General features: G+C 40.7%; 1 protein-coding gene across 2 annotated transcripts in view; it reads left to right on the forward strand.

Moving 5' to 3' along the window:
- Positions 1-19,118, forward strand: part of kcnk12 (potassium channel, subfamily K, member 12) — a 189,929-nt gene that overhangs the window by 53,167 nt on the left and 117,644 nt on the right. The window lies entirely within an intron of this gene.

The raw sequence follows: 19,118 nt of genomic DNA on the forward strand, positions 1-19,118 counted from the left end.
GTGTGTTTCTCAACCTTTCTGGTGTCATGGCCCACTTTTTTCCATGGTAGTATCTTCTCGATTCACAAAAGATAGGGTGGTCCCTCTTGCTGACTCGAACAATGCTCAAGGTGGGGTGGGAGGGATGCCCTTGCTAAATTGAGCACAAACATCAGAACACGAGCATGATTGCCAGAGCATGGGGGATTGAGCATGATCTTTGAAGCGGCGACCTGCCATGACTTACTCACAACCCACCATAGACATCAGCAACTCATGGCTCTCTCGGCTGAAGACCCAGTAGTTGAGAAACACTGATATAGATACACTCTCTAGTGAGTCTAACCTTACTTGGTTTCACCCTGTTAATTTGAGACATTTACAACAACAACAACAACAACAACATTTATTTATATAGCACATTTTCATACAAAAAAAATGTAGCTCAAAGTGCTTTACATAATGAAGAATAGAAAAATAAGAGACACAGTAAGAAAATAAAATAAGTCAACATTAATTAACATAGAATAAGAGTAAGGTCCAATGGCCAGGGGGGACAGAAAAAACAAAAAAAAAACTCCAGACGGCCGGAGAAAAAAAATAAAATCTGCAGGGATTCAAGGCCATGAGACCGCCCAGTCCCCTCTGGGCAATCTACCTAACATAAGTCAAACAGTCCTCTTTGTATTTATGGTTTTCACGGAAGGATTCGATGATGATGATGATGATGATCACGTGGACTTCTGGCTTTTAGTCCATCAATGCTGGGACATCATGGTGCTTTGAGTAGGTTGGTGGTGGCGCAGGCCGCCACCACAGAGAAACCGGAAAAAGAAACAGAAGAGAGAGTAGGGGTCAGTACGAATTTTAGAGCCACCATGAATAGTTATGAATGATGAATTGAACATACAGAGTATCAGGATTAAGATAAAGTGAAGCTATAAAAAGGCCATGTTAAAGTAATGTGTTTTCAGCAGTGTTTTAAAGTGCTCTACTGTATTTGCCTGGCGAATTCCTATTGGCAGGCTATTCCAGATTTGAGGTGCATAACAGCAGAAGGCCGCCTCACCACTTCTTTTAAGTTTAGCTTTTGGAATTCTAAGGAGATACTCATTTGAAGATCTAAGGTTACGATTTGGAATATAAGGTGTCAGACATTCCGATATATAAGATGGAGCGAGATTATTTAAGGCTTTATAAAACATAAGTAGTATTTTAAAGTCAATCCTGAATGACACAGGCAACCAGTGTAGTGACATCAAAACTGGAGAGATGTGCTCGGATTTTCTTTTCCTAGTTAGGATTCTAGCAGCTGCATTCTGCACTCGTTGCAAGTGATTTATGTCTTTTTTGGGTAGTCCTGAGAGGAGTGCATTACAGTAATCTAATCGACTAAAAACAAAAGCGTGAATTAATTTCTCAGCATCTTTCAATGATATAAGAGGTCTAACTTTACTTATGTTTCTTAGGTGAAAAAATGCTGTCCTAGTGGTCTGATGAATATGTGATTTAAAATACAGGTTACAGTCAACGGTTACCCCTAAGTTTTTTACTTCCGTCTTAACTTCTAATCCTAATGCGTCAAGTTTATTTCTGATAACCTCACTGAATCCGTTTTTGCCAATCAATACAGTTTCAGTTTTCTCTTTATTTAACTTGATTTATCCTGCATCCCTGTCTCCAGCATTTCAACACCACTCTTAGGTGCCTTTAACTGTCTTCTTTCCAGACTTAATAGGTCAGTCAGGCCATGATATATAGTTTAATTAATATTATCCCAAGCTGGCTTTGACATGTTGTGTCACTAAACCATTTTTGTCACATTGTGCCTCTAATTAGCAGGGATGGATATAACATTGATCTCTATTGGATGCCGACAAAGCTGACTGCCCTTGCAATAAGAAGTATTCCAAATATTTCACCATTTCTTGGGTTCCTCTTTATTTCATTGAGATTGGATATTAATGCTTTGTGCCTAAAGAGATAAATGCGGTGCAGCCTGGATTTGGCGAGGGAGAGAGTAGACGTGTCAGGCACCCAAGGACTGAGGATTAGAACAGGATGACCTTGATCTTTAACTATGTGTGAGAGACTTGTCTCCCCTTGCTATCTCGGGAAACAGGCAGCTATACCCAGGGGACCTGCCCAAGTGGAACAAGTTGCAATTTAATTTTGTACAGTCTGGCATTACCTTTAGAGATACACTTTAATCTAAACCAGGTACCTCAATTATGGGGATCAACTTTCCTATGAAGTGTACCACGTCAATGGTGGATTACTGGCCCTGGTTAATAACAATAATAATAATAATATTACTTATTGTGACTCCATTATCCAAGGCACCTGACATCATTTGAGATACAATTGGTTAAAATTCTTATGATTTTCTAATTGGATCACAAGAAGGTGAAGTGACGTGTTTATGGTCACACGGAGTGAGTAGTGGGACTTGAACCCACAACCTCAGGGTTCAAAACGCAAAATATAAAGACTTAAACACTGTGATACACTGCCTAATAATAATAATAATAATAATAATAATAAAAATAATAAAAATAATAATAAATGTATTTACATAGATCAAATGCTTTTTTCAATGAGGATGGTGACAGAAGGCAGGAGCTGTGACACACCATGTGCTTGAACAAAATCTCCGCTCCTGGAACAGTCTCAGGGTCGGTCACCCTTCTCTCTAAATCGTACTGCATGCATTTCAAAAATGCTGACGTTATTAAATTTCTTCTTGACACCATACACTTATCAAAAATAAAACTGGATTACCTTCTCACATTTTAATCATGTTATCCCCAAGGTTACACTGTGCGTGTCCTTCATAGCGACACCTCACTGCATTATATGACTCTCAGGCACTGCTCGCTTTTTAAACTGAAGCTCCAACCCCAGTGCTCCTCAAATGGCCAAAGCACATTGAGATGAAGGATTGGTGGGCTTTTGATATGCTAACAAAGTGAAAGGTGACCCATGTAAGTGGCATGCTTGATGCTCTGGACCAGGATGGAGGATGGTTCCTTAGCAGGAAGTTAGGCTGGAATGGAAGGATAGAGATGGACTGGCATCTTGACCTACATGGGTGCTTGCACCTTTTCCAGAAGGAAGGCCTGTTTGGAGGTACAGATGATGACTGCTTCCTAGGATCATGGTCGCCCCAAGTACACATGATGGCAGTATCCCACTGGTGGAACCCTCATATGAATACCCACAGGGCAGGATGGAAACTATAGACCTGTAAGACAGCCCTTTTGGGGTTCTTGGCTTCCAGATGGAGCTTCAGGGGAGGACTATCCCTTCTTGAAGGGCTTCCATCTAACTTGGAAGTTCTTCCAACAGGCACTTCTGGAAGAACTCCCAGGTCTGGCATAAAAAAGCTGGTGTTCTTGCCTCAGGAGTTGAGGGGAGGTTAATGAGACTACATGGGAGGTGTAGAAGGAGGAAAAAGAGCTTGTGACTTTGTTATGTGATCTGAAATTGAGGAACTTGGACACTCATAAAAGTATTGGCTTAAATAAAGGTCCTTGTAGTTGACATCCATGACTGTGTTGTGTAGTTGGACCTGGTGTTTAGGGCTCTGTGGCAACCTCTACTCGCAATACCTGCCATTTAGAAATTTCTAAAGGAACCAAGCAAGCTGGGCAGAAGATACTGTCATCTTTGCTAACTGATGGTCCACACATGCACACATACACACGAAAAATTAAATGCTTGGCCAATGCATGCCATTTATTACAAAATTCAGTTAACTGACTAGTGTCAAATAAACCAATGTGGAATAACATCTTAGATGAACTTTGTACATCCTAATGAGGCATCTGAATTAAATCTAAAAACAGCATAGTCCTGAAGGTCTCATTGAGGTTTCATTATTAAATTACTATTTATAGCATAGGAGTTTAGGCCCAGTATTGCGCCAGTAAGGAGTTTGTGCACTTCACGAACCACTTGTTTAAAAGATGAATGAGGATGGGTGTTTGATGGGCAATAAAGTTTGATGGCTGTTTGTTATTGTGATTATAGGTGACATGATGGGAGGGCACCAAAATTTAATGTCCAGAAAAAGCTGCCAACAATTCTGGCCAACCATGAGCCCACCTGATCAGTGCCTGGGATGCTTCCTATTTGGGTGCGGCAATAAGAGTTGAAAAGTGTTGATTTTACTATTACAGTCTTCTCATTTTTACTGTGTTGTTGAATGTTTACTTTGTAAAGCTTCTTCATCTCAGCGAAGATTAGTTCTTATGTCCCACAAAATGCTGCCTATGAGAGTGCTCTGGCCCCCATGACCATTATTTCCATTAAGTATGTTCAAAAATGAATGGATGAAAGGATAAGTGTCCAGTGTCCTGTCCAGTCCTGTGATGGTACTTGCTATGAAGGACACAATGTATTTTGAAGGTTTAATGAGCATCTAATGTGATGGCTCAATGACTTTGAGATGCTGTGGACCAGGTTCTGGCCTATTTGCTATCTGATGCTTGCACTTTTTTCCCCATGGACATGTAGATTTTCCTTCCATATCCAAATGAGATACCACTTAGGGCAGACATAGTAGTCATGGCTGCATTGACACAGCTATAAAGTACAGTGAAATTTGTACTTGCATATCTAATCAATCACCAGTCTCCGGCACTGCAATAAACTTCATTATGTTCAACTAAAAGCACAAATCAGCTTTGGTGATCGTCAGTTATCCTTGTGTCTGTTACTATTAGTCTGTGAGTCTAAATTTTGTTTCAGAATATTCATAAGTGACAGTAACGTGGAACAACACTCTGAAGAAGCCCTGTGTGGATTGGCATTCCATTTGCAAGAAATGTGTACCTTTTTGCTGCCGTCATAGACTCCGGCTAGCACTGACCAGGAAAGAAAGCAAGTGAGAAGGCATACGCATGGCATAACATTCAAGTTCATTCGGCAACTAATTTAACTGATATGAATGTTGGAGCATTTCAGATTTTTTTAGTTACTTTGTCCAATTCAGTCATATTCAAAAATAAAGGCAATAACAGAATGCAATTCCATGTGTTAGCAGGAGAGTTGGCTCTACCACATAGGCAAACTAGACACTTGCTTAGGGCGGCAAAGTTTTTACTACCATCAGGGCCTTCTCAATGCGCACCCAGGGGCCTGTGACATCAAGGGGCCTTTTGACCATTCCCCGCTCCCTTCATGTGATGAAACAGTTGAGTGTCTGTGCGCTAAAATCACCAAAGGGACTCCGACGTTCTTCGCTCAATAAAACGGTCAAGTGTCAACACACCGAAATGACCAAGAGTGTACTTCCTCCTCCCACTCTATGAAATGATAGATTTACTGTGCACTGAAATCACCAACAGTGATTTCATGAAACCTCAAAGTGGATTCTCACACCCCACCACTCTTCAATTATAAATAGCAATTTCCTTCATGACTAGATGGTTTGGGGACAGTATTTTCACTTTTGCCTGGGGTTAGAAGACAACACTAAATGCATGCTTTTTAAAAATACTTTACAATGTCATGGAGTTAAAAATGTAGCCTAAATAGTTTTGTGGTAGCTCAATAGTTTGCACGGAGAGCAGAATCCAATTCAAGTGATGTAAAAATGGCATTGATTGATATGCATTAATGGTGGATGGTCTGTGACTAAAACTCGTTATCAGAATTACCTTATAAAAGGAGAAATGTAAGTGAAATAAGTTCCCCATCTAGCTATTATTATTAGTTTAAACCCAACTGTATTAACAACTAAAAACTAATTTATTGTATAATGGGAACAAACATGACAACTATCTTAAAGATTTTAATTCCAGTCTGAAACAAAACCAGCAGTTTGGCACTGCTATACCGTAACCCACACTCAGCCTGTTGTGCGTTATACCGCCAAGTGACTCTTTCAACATGCATTAGCTATATTTCTGCCCTGTCTTTGGTACTCGTGGGACAATCAGCCTCTTCATGTACTGCAGAAATTGTACAACACGGTGCAGTCCTTGCTGCCTGCAGATCAGCTGTATTTCCTTTTCAAACCCCAAACCAACGTTTATATCACTTAAGGGAGCTGCACGTTTCTTGAAATACTTCAAACACTCTTAAGTTGCAGGTTGATAACGTTGGTTCTTTACAATAATAATCTGAAGATAATATTACTTCACTTAATTCAGTCTGATATATACCTGCATAATTGCTTTCCTCATTCATTCATTTCTGGGGAACTGATTCTCTTTTCTTTTTTTTCTTGTGCTTTTATGTCAACTTACCTAAAGCAGCAGGAGAATCTGCTGCTGTATGTGCTGCTTGTGTCCACATCTTACTCGGTGTCTGACTCACTTGTATTGGGTATCTCAGCAGATGTTGGACAAATAAGAGAAAAACATATACAAAGTATGTAAGTATGTGTGACTGCTGCCAACGTAAAATTGAAACAATAAAATAATTCATAATTGAAGTCGCACAGAATGTTTTTCTGTTTAATGGCAGATGAGTTTATAAATGCGCCAACACATTTCAACAGGAGATTCTAAAATTTCAAAACTTTTTACAAGGTGATCTGTTTGAAACATCTCAAAGAGAAAACAAAACTATTGTCACAAATGTCCTTGACAAATAAGTGTGGCAAATTTCAACAAAATCAATCCACTAGGGGGCTAAGTTGTTTCATCCAAGCAGGTAGACAGGTCAGGTCAGGTGAGGTTGGGGAGCATACTCTGGTACAGTGCATTGCCGCACCCACCACACAACGAAACAGCTCGGAATCCTGGTTGGCAACCACCCAGGCAGACCCTTTAGAATTGACCATTTATCTTCTGCAGCCAGGTGATACGTGGGCGTCCTCCTTGGCCTGGTCCTGTGAGCCAGATCACCCTTAGGGAATCACGCCACATGGCCATAGTGCCGTAACTGATGCTCCCTCACAATGCAGTTAGTGTGCCTCATTTGAGACTCCATGAGCAAATGCTTGCTCAACATAAAGTTAAACCAGCGGTACCCAAGGATTTTCTGAAGAGACACAGTACCAAAGGAGTCCAGTCTTCGTCTAAGGTCACTGGATAGCATCCATGTCTCTCAAATATATAGTAAAACAGGAAGCACCAGGACTCTAAAGACTTGGACCTTCGTCCTTTTGAACAGATATAGGGAGTGTCACACACTGCTTTCCAGCGACCTCATGACCCACCATGCTCTTCCCAATCCATCTATTGACTTCATAGGAAGAGTGAACACAGACATAAATGTCACTGCTGAGGTAAGTAAACCTCTTCACATGGTCAACACTCTCTCCGCAGACAGACACACTGCTGATGGCCGTGCCCAAGGAGTCATTAAAGGCCTGGATTTTGGTTTTCATTCAGGACACTCGCAAGCCCGGACACTCAGACTCTTCACTCAGTCTCTCGAGCACCCCGTCAGAGCCTCCATTGACTCTGCAAGCATCACAGCACTGTGAGCAAAGTCAAGATCTGTGAATCTTTCTTCACCAACAGATTCCCCACAGCCGCTGGACCCTACGACCTTGCCCAACACCCAGTCCATGCAAGTATTGAACAGAGTAGGAACAGAACACACCCCAGATGAACCCCAGAATCAACTGGGAAAAACGCAGAGGTTCTCATAGTACTCACAGTACCAGTGTACAGGCCGGCTATGACATCCAGCAACTTAGGGGGCATCAGAGAGGCAGACAGACAGACATGAATACCACAACCTTTGCAAACTCACCTAAAAATGAATTTGAAAAGTATGCAGCTAATTCATTGATTGCATTCCAGAAGAATGTGTCGATAATTTTTGTATGTGATCTACTGATCCCCTCTGACCCCGAGTGTCATGATTTGCTTTTGAATTTATTTATTTTTTCTTGCTTTAGTTTCACTTCTTTTTGATATCACTATTTCCTGTTTAGACTTTTGTTATCCAATGCATTCATTCCTGTTATTAGTTTTCTGAAATTCACTTGTCTTATGGGTCAGAAATAATATTTTTACATCTTCCTGTGATCCTTTTTTGTTTGTCATGAATGTAGTGGTTGTAGTTTGTAATGGTTGCTATGGTGTTGCAATGGGTCATGTCGAGGGTCATGTTGCATGTCATCAGGGGTCAGCAGTGTCAAGGGCACTGCTAGCACTTCCTGGTACCTAAAATTAGATATCAAACCTTTTGTTTTTGATTTTTTTGGTTTAACAGAATCCTTGCTTTGTTCTTTGACTTTGATTTTTGTTTGCAACCCTCAGTTTTGGTGAAAGATAGGATGGACGTTTAGATACAGAATCTAGGCCTGTCTCCTGGGAATGTTTCATCTTCTGGTTTTAATCTTTCCTTGCCTACTCCTGCACTGGTGATAACACTACAGATAGAATAATCTTAGGACAAAATATAAAGTAACATAGGATGTTACTTTAAATGGCTTCGACAAAAGACAGGATTTGGTTAACTTGCTTTAAAATGCAACATTCACTCCCAGTATACATTGTATATAATTATTTATACATAAAAAAATGGCTGAAGATCTGTTGGAACAGCGCAATCAATGTTCAGTTCTTCAGGTAGGGTTGCTGGTATTTGGAGTTTGTTTTGAGGAGCACAGGAGTCGTTCTTCTTACAGATGGCCTCCTGGCTGGAGGTTCCCTGACAAGCCTTAAATGAATATTCAATGAGCTGTTTGTGACCAATACCAAGTATGGGTAACTACCAATTGAGCTAGTTATTGAATATGCTATATATGGACTGTGCTCTTCTAAGATCCCAGTATAGCACATTTTTTTCACTATCTGTGAACCATGCATCTGTTCCAGTCACTTAGGGTCTCTGTCTTTAAGAGCCATCTTTGCTTCAGCTGCATGTATGTATGCTAACATAATCAGTCCCACATATCACAATATCAGATAACTATTTTTTAATTCTGATTACACCATCCTTCAAGCCATTCATTGTCTGAAGCCACTCATTCCAGTACTGAAGATTCCCATGTGGGTCACATCAACCTGTTTCATTTATTTCATTGAAAATGTGCAGTCATCCCATCTCGCCATAACCCACATCATACAAACAATGTCTGCTGTGCCCTGCTATGTAATATCCCGTTTAAACCAGGGTTGTCAAGCTCAGATCCAAAGGGGCCACAATGGCGACAGGTTTTCATTATCCACTTTCATAATTATTGACCAATCACTACTGAATTCACTTCTTTTTATCTAATTTTAATTGACTTATTTTTAAAAATTAAGAACATGTACCCTCCTTAGCATTGTGTTTACCCCCAGAACACTCGACTAAAAATGTTGAATTCTGCTCAACAGAAAAAATGTTGTAATGTGTAGCAGAAACATGTAAAAATCAAAACATCGTCATAGATCCAGAAGGAAATGTATGTCTGGTGTCCACTGCAGTACTGATGCAGATTTAGTATGTGTCCTTTGTGTGATATGTTTGAAGCAGTCACCAACACACAGCCCAAACTTCACGATCTGGACAGTCTTTGTGCACTTTTCTTATAATTTTTTTTCTGTTTGCCTGATCCACACCATGGATGCTATCCAATATGTTATTGTCAGCTACCACAGCATAAAGTTTAGTGACCTCCACACTTCCCTTGATGTGAACATTGAAAGTTGTTGTATTGTGAACAGCGCTTTGGGGGCTAACGTCTTTCTTGTGTTTCTACTTGATTGCAGTCATTTTGCTATTTGCATTACAGGGAACCATCAAGAGACCAAATTCACCAGGCACATGACAGCGGTCTGGCCATATGGTGCCATAGGCCTCCGTCTTATTATCTCTGTCAAGGTTTGATGACCAATTCACGCTGTTATCACTTAATTCAACTAATGGTTCAGATTCAGTTTGTTCTAAAACAGGCTTTGCAGCTACTTTACACTGCCTTTCAACATTTTGGCTGAAGGTCCAGTTGCACTTGTGAATCTGAAAGAGTTACCATAGAGGGACAGAACACATAGAAAAATGTGAGAAAGACTCGGGGTTAACCATTTTTACATAGAATTCCAAGCTCAAGAGATACTAAGGATTAACACCAAGGATGCTAATTGTTCTATTTATATTAACTGGCAACAAGCAATAAACAAACACAAAGGATGGCAACAGTTTTGGAAATGTCTGTTATGGTAGAACCAAGAGGCCATAGAATTAAATACTGAGTTTAATTAACAGAAAGAATTGACTTCTAATTGTGAAACTGGTTGGAGAAAAAAGGATAGCCCTTGAAAAAGTGTATCTGAGACCCCATTATCTGTTAGCTCACTTTTTATCGCATTAATATTTGGCTACTAGTTAACAACTAAGGGATCTGAATCTTAAAAATCGAGTCAATTAAAATGAATGGGATGAACTCCTTAGCAGCAGCAACTTGTTAATAAAGTGGCCGAAACAAAAACCTGCAGCCACTGTGGCCCTCCAGTTTGACACACTGATTTAAACTCAGAAGTTTGATTTTTTAATAATGCACTACTAGGCCTTCGGAGAACACTTTTTAGTTCTGATCCATTCAACAAAGCGCACATTCTTCTTTACGTCAACTGCCGGTAGCTAACGTGACTGCCAAAGTCCTTTTCACTTTTCTGCTTCATTGCCTTTTGTTCAAGATGGGAAATCAGTGCTACAGTAGGTCAGCTATAACTGTGGGAAGTGCTTTCAGTGCTTTCCGGGGGTCTTCAAAGACTTTCATTATCATTTTTAGAGTTGTTACTTAGCAGTCTGGCAAGGCATTAGTTCTTCAAGAGATAAACTCCCTGTGGAGTCTTCTCTCTAGTCCTGGAGCTCGTTTCTCTCCATTGAGACAACTGCAAAGTTAGGCCACTTTTGCAATGGAAGCCCCCAAACCCCACTTTACACACTATCCTTGCCTTTTATTTTTTCATTTCTTCAGAAATGTTGTGTGTTTACACACTTTAGGATACTCTTGGTCAAGCTTTCACAAAGTTTTCCTCTTCAATGACTAGGATATTCAACAATCTGTCATGTCAGGCCTGTTTGGATTACTTAGGCATCTCACATATCAGTGCTCAGTGAAGATCGGGTGTAATCAAAAAGATGAAAGCCAGAGGAACTGAAAAAGTATTAAATATTTATAGGGCATAGACAACGGGGTATTGTGGTGGCTAATCATACTGCCTCACAGCTCCATTGGTCTGGCTCTGATTTCCACACTAACTGCCATCTACATAGGATTGTTTGAACAGATTTTCTTCACGTACGTATGGTTCTTCTCCCATTGTAAATTTGAGCACATTGTAGTGTATGTTAGTGTGGGTGGGACGCGCAACTGTCATAAAATGAATTGACCGTCCATTTAAGGTTTCAGTGCAGCCCTCCTGCAAATATCCACACTTGTTGTTTGTCATTTTGGAGTCGCAGGTGATGATCTGTCATTTTGGATATTCCCTTTTTTGTTTACTTACTGCAAAAACTTATGCAAAGTATTTTTTTCTTCCAAAGATTAAAGACTGGCATGGTGACATAGGAGCATAAATGAATCTACACAAAAACAAAGCTTATGATGCACTGGAGGGGAAACAACATAACATAACAAGGGGTGGTTTGAAATGAGACACACAAATTACTGAACATTTGTTCTCATCAATATCTTTCACCATACATTTGGACCACATCTTACCTAACACTTGAAACTGATTAAATCAGCTCTTCTATCTCTGAATATCCCCTGTAACTAACATTGTTTTCCTCACGGAAACCCACTTACATATTCTATTAAAAATCAATGCATTAATAATTAATGGCAGCTCCCAACGACTGCAGTGTATGTGGCTTTCTTTATGGTCTGCCATACCTTTAACATTTCTTAGTAGACAGACCATAATTAAAATGAACATAGTACTGTGTTTCAACTTTATCATCAAAACACTTAACCTTCACCCACTAAGGATATGCTGGGCTTAGGGATGTGTGGTCAGGGGAGGCCGGTGATGCAGAGCCTCACCTGTCATCATGAAAAGTAAAAAAACGAATAATGATAACATAAGATAAATGTGTCCAATGGTCTGTGCTATAAATTTGTTTTCTGTATGATTCCAATAATTTTGATCATAGTCAAAATTCACTGCTTTGGTACATTTCCTGTTCAAATACAGGGGAGAAACGCAAGGTGCAGCAGCGACAAGCCTCACCTCACCTCAGACTGCACTCTCCCTCACACGCTGGGTTGATGCATGAAATTGGCGCATGCCTGTTGCTGTCTCTCTCTGTTTGTTGCCAATATAATGTTTGCTGACAAGTTTATTATACACCCTGACTTTCCACAGTCTGGCTAATATCTTAAATGATTGTGTGTGCCTCACTAGCCATGAACCTCACCGCATGTCTCTGGCTGGGCAAATGACAGGTCTCTAATATCAAGCGTTTTGTGGACATCCATTAAGCATATCGCTTTAACGCGGGGCAAATTTGAAGATGGAGAATTGACTTCTGAATATGTTAAGTGATTTTTTGTGTTCCTTACTTGAATTTCTGTTTGCATTATCATAACGGCCATTTAACTTACCTGGTAGAACTACAAATAGCAGAAGAAATGAGTTGGTGTGGCAGAGGATCACACAAGCAGCTGACTCTGTGCTCCCTGCCTCAGGTGTGACTCAAGATTTTGGTATCTGTTGTGTCCGCTATCAGATGAGTAAAAGAGAAATATGTAGCAAATATACCATCTGAAAGGAGAACATTTCAAACAGTAAATGAATTGCTAATTGAGGTCACCCTTAAAGTGCCTCGCATGTGCACATTGTGACAACTTATATATCACTGGAGTATGAAGAACCTTTTAATTGCTGAGTGCAGAAATGTACTGGGGATTTGGATTGTTCCCTATCAGTTCATGCTAGGATCCAAAAGTAAGCAAGTAACATATAATCAAACAAAAATGCACAGTTCTAACCTGCTGTGAAACTGCCAGGCAAGAGTGTGTACTGGTGTACTAACAGCATTCGTTTGTACGTGTATTTTGGAGTTTTTTAGCATGAAAAATCTATTTATGGGGATTTCTAACTGGTTTAAATTATTTTGTCTTCTTTTGCTTTGTTGTTTGTGTACACGAAATGAGAGACGAGTCACATGAACATAATCGTCATGCTGCTTATGTCACAGGTTGGTAGTTGCAGTATAAATACAGATGCATTTCTGTGTTTCAGTATCACATGGTGTAACAAACAAGTAGATTTTAGCATAGTTGGTTTCTGAGCAGGCAGGTCAAGTTCTACTGTAGGTATTGTTAAAGTTTTTGAACTCCCTTTGTGTCCTGGACTTTCGAGTCACTGTCTTGTTAGCTCAGTTTCTCTGATTATTCCAGCTTTCACCCCTTTCTGTCCCTCGCTACGATTAGCCCCGCATCTTCTGATTGTCTATTTTCTTCTCCCAATAATACCTGGAGCTGAACATCTCACTGCAACTGGCCTCCTGCAAATTGTGATGACTGACATGTATCTGTTTTCTTTGCTATATTAATACCTCAATGTTTTGCCATTTTTCTTGTTCTTTTATTTTGTTGGTTTACAGAATTAATTTCTGCTATTACTTCTTCTAGATTCTTCAATTATTTTACATTTTCCCATGACACTATCTTGGAATGCATGCTACTCTTTTGTGTATATTTTGCTAAGGAGATGCTATTGTTATATTTCAGTCAGGATTCACTCCCTGGCTGCGTTTCAAACTGTTGTGTTATGCCAGTTTTGTTCATTCTTGAATCTTTTATCTGTGTTAATGTTACTTGTGTTGATGATGTACATTGTTCTTTAATTGCGTCTATATATTTAAAATGCTTGTGCTGTGTTCTAGGTGTTTTATGGGTGGTCCCCCAACAGGTGGGACTACCTGTTGATCACCACCAGGAACCACCCTCTGCCCTATAAATCTGGAGGGTTCATTTTGAATGCATTCGAGACTTGGTGAGAGTTCTGCTGTGCTTTTGTGGGTTTATTCTGATTTTTACAGATTCCTGACCTTTTTTGCTCCATTTTCTGTACATTCTTTCGATTCTGTATTAGGACTTGGTTGCCTTTGGAGTTGACTTTGGTGCTGTTTTTAACTTCACATTGTTTCAGAGCTTTTATAAAATAAACCTTAGAAATATGAAAAAATGAAAAGTAATTTTGTTCTGATACACAATGACAATAAAGTGCTTGAACTTGATTTTTAACAAATCTGCATTTGCTTTTATTCCTTTCCAGGGTTTGACAGTGATATTCCCCTCTATTGGGAATTTGTGAAACTGTCTTGAACTTGTGCACTTTGAGTTTTTCAGTCCATAACAGCTATTGAGTAACGTTAGTGGTCCGCTAAGCATTTTGTCAAAGGTCACGTTTATGGATAAGAAAAACAAATAATTTCCGGTGTATAAAAGTTTGGCTTCACAACCATTCATTTTTGGTCAGCTCCCTCCCCCACCACAACCTATATAGTCTATGGTGGAGAAGAAAAGCTTTAGATTTATCAAAAATTTCAGTCTCCAGTTTTCAATGGATCTTGAAGTTTTAGGGTCCCCTGATACCAAAAACATCGATATCTCGATGATGGATGTGTGTTTCTGTCTGTGTGTGTGTGTCTGTGTGTCACAGTTTCTTGAGGACAGTCTAGAGCTAAAATGGCTGGATGGAAAAATACCAAACTCGAAACTTAAGCTTGTTATGAGATGACTATGTGCTGATTAATTTTTGAGCCAAATCATGCAAGAGAAAGAGGTACCCTCAAATATTGTAATTTTGCAATTAATTATAAATTCTTCTCATCAGTTGCTATCATAATGACCTAATTTATGATTAGAAAGATCAGCATCAGAGCGGTCAATAATTACTAGAATAGTTCAGGTATCTTGGTTGCTAGGGTGCAAAGCCTACTGACGCTCATGTCTGAATTTTTATTTATTTATTTTTTTGACTATGAGCAGTGCTTGTACTGTATATATGTAAGTGGTGGTACTCTCTTGTGTTGAGATGTATTGATTTGAATAAAGAAGAGTTCCCCCTCCACAACACACTAACATTTCATTAATGAGCGGGGCAAGGGGTTTCCCAAGGAGGTTAGATAAAATACCAAGATGGGAAATCATGGTGCATGCTGGTACACTCAACAACACTGCTGCTGCTCAGCAAAGACTGCCGGAATGCAACTGCTTACAACAGAGAAGTTTCAATACTACATACTGTCCCTGCAGTCACTGACATGACTTTGGATATTCCTGATGATTTAAGTGATCCATCTTTCTGCTTACGGTCCCTTTTTCTGGCTCTTGATTCCCATCTTTCTCCCCATCTCATTTCTTTCTGCCTTGTAGCATGCCGTTTTCACTGTAGGCCCAACGCCAATCCTCCCTGAACTCACTCTTAATTAAATGTGTGACGTGGTCTCAGTTTTGCCAGTTTTTCATTTTTAGGTTAGGGAACGCACCCAACCTTGGCCTGACTCATACACACTCCTTCACAGAGACAAAAAGTAAACAGTAGTAAAACAGATACTGTATGGGGAAATCTATATATATAAAATTCTTTTGGCGTTTGAAACGGAAATTACGTATCACCACAACGGTCAGGTTACACGGAGAAAGTGAGGCAGAAGCAGATCGAAAGAGAAGGCTCGCAGGCTCGCTGATCAGTATATACGACAATCACAATTGAGGAGCTCACAAACACCTGAACAACGTGCTGAACAGAATCGAATTCGACGGATGCAGTATTCACAGGCTACCACATCACACAGGTGTCAGGGTCTGTATATGGAGGAATTCAATTATAACATTGAAAAAGATTATTGCCTACATCCAAAAGTTACAATAGGAGAAATGGACATCATGTGTGAGAACTGCCAAGCACAGAGGGTTACATTTGAATCACGTGGGATATGTTGTTCAGACGGGACAGTGAAATTAACACCTTTAAGCCATCCACCTGCACCGTTGTTGTCTCTTATTTCTGGCGCAAATCCACATTCAACTCATTTTCTACACAACATTAGGAAATACAATTCGTGTTTTCAGATGACATCGTTTGGCACCACGGCTCCTACCGAGGAGTCTGGCTTTATGCCGACATTTAAAATGCGGGGGCAAATCTATCATAGAATTGGGTCATTAATGCCGTTGCCTCATGAGATCCACAAATCTTTCCCTTCCACTCAGTGAGCGAAGCCACTGGGTAATCTGCTAGTGTATTATACAATAATAAACAAAATATAACTATACAAACTACAATGATCCCACCCCAGTTCCCTTCCGGCGATTAAAAAATAAACACGGATTCAACAATAACAAATTACTAACAAAAACCACACACAATGAAGTCCATGAAAAGTGGCAAATGATGAAATGAAATGATGGAGATAGATAGTCCAGAGATCAGCATGCTGTATATGAATGTAAAGGTCTACTGGTATTTCCTGATGAGATGATGGCGTGTGAATGGGATCAGGAGCGCTCCTTTCTTCACAGGACGACAACAAATCCTCAGACATTCCTCATGCAGCAAGAAGACACCAGACAGTCCATACACCCAAAACAGGAGACGATCCAGGACAAAACAAGAATCTACAGGTAGCAAAACAGGAAGGCAAACAAACAGGCAACTCCAGTCATGAAACACAAAAGACTCCTCTCTCTGTTGAACTGGCCTCCTTTTAAATGTCACGCCGGACTCCTTGTGCCCAGCAGCCCCTGCACCCTCAAAAGATGACCAATCGGAGCCACTGCATGGACTGCTGGGAGTTGAAGTTTCATTCCCCAGTAGCACCACTACAATCTTACAGCCAGGGTTTTTTTTTCTTAGCTTAAAGGTATTTTCCTGTTTATTGTTGGTTTAGTTGTTTTTGAGTTTTTGTTTTTCACATTTTTCTGTAATTTCTGTTAAGATTATGATGTTTAGGGTGGCGCAATGGGTAGTGCTGCTGCCTCGCAGTTAGGAGACCCGGGTTTGCTTCCCGGGTCCTCCCTACGTGGAGTTTGCATGTTCTCCCTGTGTCTGCATGGGTTTGCTCCGGTTTCCTCCCACAGTCTGAAGACATGCAGGTTAGGTGCATTGGCAATTCTAAATTGTCCCGTGTGTGTGCCCTACGGTGGGCTGGTGCCCTGCCTGGGGTTTGTTTCCTGCCTTGCACCCTGTGATGGCTGGGATTGGTTCCAGCAGACCCCCTTGACCCTATAGTTGGGATATAGCGGGTTGGATAATGGATGGATTATGATGTTTATTTATTACTTAGTATTTATGTATTGTGTAGTTCAGTATGGATTTGAACTCTGTGTTCTTTGCATGTAACCACTACCATCATGTCACCTCTGAAGGACCTCCCTCTGCCTTTATCTTCTGGTGGAGGAGACACATTTCTTCAGAGTGTCACTGAGTGTTGTTGGAGTTTCAAATTGTGGGTAATATTCTCTTTTGAGGACGTTTTGCTTCTGTTCTAGATTTGTGATTCCTAGAGTTGGCTCTGGGCTGAATGTGTAGGCTCTTTTCTGCCTCTCGTCATCAGAAAAATGTTTCCTCTTTAATAAATCATCCTTGTTGGACTTGTCTTATCAAGCCAGATGCTGATGGTAATTATTTCCCTTAAAGTATTTTCTGAATATAATGTTTATTTTGAACTTTCAAAAAGGGATAAGACCACTAGACAGGCTGGTGAAGATCCTGGCCTGTTTTGTGTTGTCTCTTTTGAAACTCATATGTCCCATACATCGTGCTTCTGTCACCAATTCACAACAGGTGCCACCTGTAGGACCGAAGGTGCTGACATCTCCTGCTGATGCTCTGTGTCTTCTCCATCTTCCTCTCTTTTGTAGAAGGTCAATGCCTGCTGGATAGCCTTCCTCCTACCTTTCTGAGAGAACGTTGCTTGTTATCTCTCAGGGTACCACTCATTTTCCCCAGAATTGTTAAAATTTGTCCGCTGGACCTTCAGTACATCATGCTCTCTATCTCTATCTTCTTGTGCCAGACTTTCCCCTGCCTTGTACCTCTATGATGGGTCCCTTGCCCATGGCATCCCTTTGCCAGCTGTGCACTCTTTCACAATAATTAGGTGGTCTTCGTTCTGGGGTAAACATACACGGGGAACTGGAATGCTGAAGCCCACCTATTGATTTAAGCTACCTTGCCCCAGTAAAACTGAAATCAGAGACCTGTATCTTAGAGTATTTATATACTGTAAGCAAAAGGAGTTGTTCAGCAGAAGGCCACTCCGTCCGTTTCTCCATTACCATCTATACTAAAGGACACTTTAAAATTACCTGTGTCACCCAAGACCCCTGAGTGTGCCTTACTATTTCATGTAAAGCCTGCAGTATGCATGAGACGCTCCTTAAAGATATTGACAGTGACAGTACGTTTACTGCAGTGTTAGCAGAAAGATTTGCTGACCTAGGAGCCAGCCAAGCGCCTTGATATGCAAACATATAACAATGCAGAGTTCCACATAAATCCGCATTTTTATCGATTTCAGAGCCTACAACCAGTGCCATTTATTCAGGGAGTGAGATTGCCAGGGGCAAAATATTTTTCATAAAGGAAAATAAACAAAAATCTTACAACTTTAGGAAATTAGTCACTGTCTAGAGGCCAAAGCTTTATGAGCATAAAATAGGTGATTTACTTATAATAATTCTTTATTTATTTGTCACATACATAGTTATACAGGACAACACACAGTGAAATGCATCTTTTCACATACCCCTTGGGGTCAGAGCGCAGGGTCAGCCATTGTACAGCACCCTGTGGTGTTATGGGTCCACAGCTCGTGGAGAAAAGGCCATTGATTTTAAATAAATAATCATCGCACCCGAGGCGGCTTCGTGAGGGGGCGATGTTGTAGCGAGCCGCGGGGCAGTCGTCGATGTGGGCGTTTCTCACCGTGTGCACAGGTGAGGAACTGCCCACATTCGTGATTGCTCCCGTGGCTAATGCTGCAGCTGTGATGGCCCCTCACGTTTTAAAAAGAAGCGCGAGTCGGTTTTAGCGGGGGGGAAGAAACGATCGGAGAAAGGAAAGGAAAGGAGAGGAAGAGAGGAGGTTACCGGGAGGAGAGGAGAGGAGAGGAGGAGCAGGTCGGAGGTTGAGAGGGAGAAGAGGTCGGTGAGAGGGAGAGAGCCGCGAAGAGCGAGCGGACGTGCGAGCGAATGAGCGCTCGTGGACAGCTGCATGGAAGCT

This window comes from Polypterus senegalus, chromosome 16, assembly GCF_016835505.1.
Source record: "Polypterus senegalus isolate Bchr_013 chromosome 16, ASM1683550v1, whole genome shotgun sequence".
Classification (NCBI taxonomy): Eukaryota; Metazoa; Chordata; class Cladistia; order Polypteriformes; family Polypteridae; genus Polypterus; species Polypterus senegalus.